Genomic DNA, 4,318 nt, shown 5'->3' with positions numbered 1-4,318 from the left:
CTTTGGTACGTTATGCTCCACGCACCATGACATACGGTTTTGTATAAGGCCCTGAAGCCAGTAACGGAAATAGATGCTTGTACCGCAGTAGCAGTGCTGCCCGCACACTCTCAAAATGCCCATATGCATGGCTTTAGCCGTTTTCACCCTTGACCTTTGCGAGCACCGACGGAAGCTTTTGCGACACGTTCCTATGAGGCCAAAAAAGAACGACAGGGATGACATGACAGAAGGAAGGCACAAGCTGAAGCGAAGGTTTCCATGGTGCATATACAGCAAGATAGTCACATGCTTTGCTATGCTTAACCTTCGGTAAATATTTTTCTTCTGTCTTCCGCTGCCCCATATCGACGTAAATTACGAATGTGCAGGAATTCCAAACCTCGCTGGACAGGACCTTAGTGTAAAATCAAATAGAAGTAATTTAAGAACTATTATGAGTACGCAGTAGGAGTAGGCGCTCTGATGTACGCAACATCGTTAAACTGTATAAGGAGACGAAAGGTGTTTTTAAACCTCCACAAATATGCAGAAAAGGCGGTGACAATGTCTCTCTTGTATTTCTCTAAGACTAACAGTACTAAACAACCCACAAGACCCGACAAGGATAGGCAACAGCATCAGTGTAGACACGTCCTCAGATCATAGGGATTAAAATACCCACCCCACTGAAGCGGACGATACACAAAACAAAGCTGGCAGTCTGGGACACTCTTTGAAAAGTCAGGGACAAACCGCTCCAAGGGAGATTTCGAATCTCTATCAATGGCGGCAGCTTTTCGATGGAGGCGAAAAGCAAGGCGCCCGTGTGCTGTTCGATGTCAGTGCACGTTAAAGAATTCCAGGTGGTCAAAATTTCCGGAGTCCTCCACTACGGCGTCTCTCATAGCCTGAGTTGCTTTGGGACGTTAAACCCCACAAACCAAACCAAACAATCAATCAATGGGTTGAAAGACTCAAAGTGACGTAAGCACACACACTAGAGAGACTCCAACCACCGGGAATGATGATGTTACAGATTCGAGGTTGGCCCACGTGTGGGAAGCCCACGAGAGCCTTACGAAGAGCTAGAAAAAGCAGAGCACAATAAAAGGCTAAAGAAGAGAATATCGATACTTGAACGACAGATAGAAGAGCACGCGAACGAACTTCAGAGTCAGCACTGGGGACATATTTGCGATGAAATGAATGGGAAGCTTGGGTGTAAAAACACGTGTAAACTTCTTCGCCACTTGCTAGATCCGGGACAAACGTAAGACGGCTGCACAAGGACAGCTGGAAAGATTGGTTCACAAATACGGGGGCACGCCTGAAGATCTCATAGAGGAATTGAAGAACAGATACCTTAACACGGACAATAGGGGTTCATCTACAGTATATCGAGGACCAGAGAACACAGAGATAGATGGGAACATCTCAATAGCGGAGATATGGAGAACAATGAGTCAGCTAAGAACCACATCGGCGGCGGGAGCGGATGAAGTCACCAATAAAAGGCTGAGGAATCTAGATTTAGTATATGTCACGGCACTCACAGACTTTTTAAATAGGCTATGGAAATGAGGAAGAATGCTTTTAGAGTGGAAATAAGCTAAACGTATCTTCATTCCAAAACCTGGGAAGAAACGAAGTAGGCAACCTCAGGCCCATATCGCTAACGCCGTGCCTGAGGAAGCTGATGGAGCATGTGATACTAAGCAGACTGCAGGTATATGCAGAGGAAAGAGAGGTATTTTGTGATACATAGGTTTCAGGCGCAAGTTGTCCACGCAGGACGTAAGGATTCATCTCAAAGCAGATATTATTGACCCGTCCAATAAAGGGGGTACCAAAACTGTGCTGGGCCTTGATCTACACAAAAACGAAGTCATACTAAATAATCTGGAGGAGATTGTCTCTGGCAGGAGAATTTACAATTACATAATGAATTTCTAACCGAAAGAACAGCAGAAATAAGCTTTGGAGACGTCAGGTTGGAAACAATTGAGATAAGAGACAAGGGCACCCCACAGGGCTCAGTGCTCACCCCTTTCTTCAAGCTGGCATTAAAGAATCTTCCACCATTATTGAAGACTGTTAAATGGGTTAAACATACGTCATATGCTGATGATGTCGCAATATGGACACACACAGGCAACGATGGGGAAATAGAAGAAAATCTCTAACAGGCAATCGACATTGTTGAAGAATACGCGGAATGGTCAGGGCTAAAATGTTCACCAATAAACGGAACTTTTGGTAATCCGGGGGACAACAAAAAATGCAATATCAACGCAGAAGACATTCTGGTAGAAACAAATGGCACATCAGTAATCAGAGGGGACAAAATCAGGGTCATGGTGCTGATAATTCAGGACAATAGAAAGAGCACAGAAACAATAAATAGACTGAAGTGAACGATTAATATGACAATCAGGTTCTTAAGACGAATAACCAACAAAGGACGGGGGTCAAAGAGAAAGATTGCTCCAAATTGCCCAGGCTTTTCTGATAAGCAGAATAGTGTACACCATCCCTTACCCCAAGCTAGGGGTGGCAGAAAAGAACAAATTAGAAGGAATCATAAGGCAGGCATATAAAGCAGCACTGGGGCTACCCCACTGCACCTATACAGAAAGGCTTCTTTAAACTGGGTGTGTACAATAACACCACGTAACTATGCGAGGCATGTACTCGTGTGACAACACAGTTAAGGAGGCTCGCCACCCCATCTACGAGATGGAAGATCCTGGGTAACCTAGAACTACGAGATAAAACCCCGGTAAGAAATGCACAAGTAAAATGCCGACCGAAGTGAGGAACGGACTCACTATTAAGCCGCTATCGAAAACATGCCCTCTGCTTTTCTTTAAGGCAGGAGAAAAGCAAGAGCAAAGGCCCTTGCGGCCAAGTTAGATGGCTCTGAACACACTGTTTATGTAGACGCGGTAGGATACGATGGAGGCAACTCTTTTGCGGTTGTGGGCCTGAATGACTAGGGTAAAACTTTAAAGGCAGGTTCAATAAAAACAAACAACTCATGGACGGTGGAGGAGGAGGATATCGTCATGGCGATGGTCAGCACCAATGCTGTTACCATAATTACCCAACTCATGGACGGTGGAGGAGGAGGATATCGTCATGGCGATGGTCAGCACCAATGCTGTTACCATAATTACCCTACTGAAAAAAATTGTAGGAGGAACCTCGCATTTTCTCACAGAATCTCACTCAATTCACATAAGAAATCACATACAAGTCGCATATAATTGCATAAGGTGTCATAGTGTCTTGTACATTATAAATTATGTACGATATTTTATGATAATGATGTGAACCATATCAGAGTCTATGCGATTAGATGAAATTTTATGAGGTTATTGCCACGCAGAACTTTTGGTTTTTCAGTAGGGTAGCGATTTCAAAGCCGCTATAAACAATTTTGTGAGGGGCGGAGGGGCATGGTGTTCAAGGAGACAGAGCGAATTTTAAGGTGTCAAGGTTGGAACCAACAAGAGGTGGAAATAATATGGGTGCTGGCACATCCGGGGAACAGTGAAAACGAGTTGGCTCACAGTGTACCGCGAGGTTATGTCAGCCCAGCAGTGAGCCAGGTTGATACCCCCAATTTCTCGAGAGATGCAATCATACGATTCCACGACTATACTAATCACTTTAAACTAGAAAGGCGGATGCATCCTCTAACAGATAAGAAAATTAACAAAAGGCAAGTAATCTGGTGTCGGCTCTAGACGCGAGCCTTTTTAGCCCGTCTAAATTAGCAAACACGTACCCCAACACAATACAAACCAAATTGTAAAGAATGGGGCGAGATAGCCGGATACGATCATATTTATGGAGCTGCAAAAAAGCGCCGCCACCGGCGGAACTACTACCAGTCTCTTCTCTAGGGCTGTGGGAGGCTACACTGGCCAGCTCAGACCCGTTGACGCAAGTTCGGGCCACTGAGTGGGCTCATAAGGTCGCCGAGAGCCACGGACTCGAGGCCATCTAAGTGTAGTGCCCACATATCGTTCAGTGCCGACAATAAACGTTTTACAATCCAAATCTACATAGGCAAGGTGAATTGATCTGCAAAAAAAAAAAAACGAAAATATAAAATAAAGCTAAACTAAAAGTAAGTATGCGCTATAAGGTACGGGCGCGAAGTTAGAGGCAATTGAAAAAATCTGTTTCCACATCTTTCACCTTTTATCGGAAACGTTCACGAAAAAAAAAAAAAACAGTAATTCCCTGTTTCGCAGCCGAAAAATTGGTTTGAAGGCAAACAACTGGAGGGACATATGTCACCTCTTCAATTTGTTGTCACAAACCCATT

Source organism: Amblyomma maculatum, chromosome 11, assembly GCF_055883805.1.
Source record: "Amblyomma maculatum isolate TAMU_Amacu chromosome 11, ASM5588380v1, whole genome shotgun sequence".
Taxonomy (NCBI): domain Eukaryota; kingdom Metazoa; phylum Arthropoda; class Arachnida; order Ixodida; family Ixodidae; genus Amblyomma; species Amblyomma maculatum.
Note: the sequence above shows the minus strand (reverse complement) of the source record.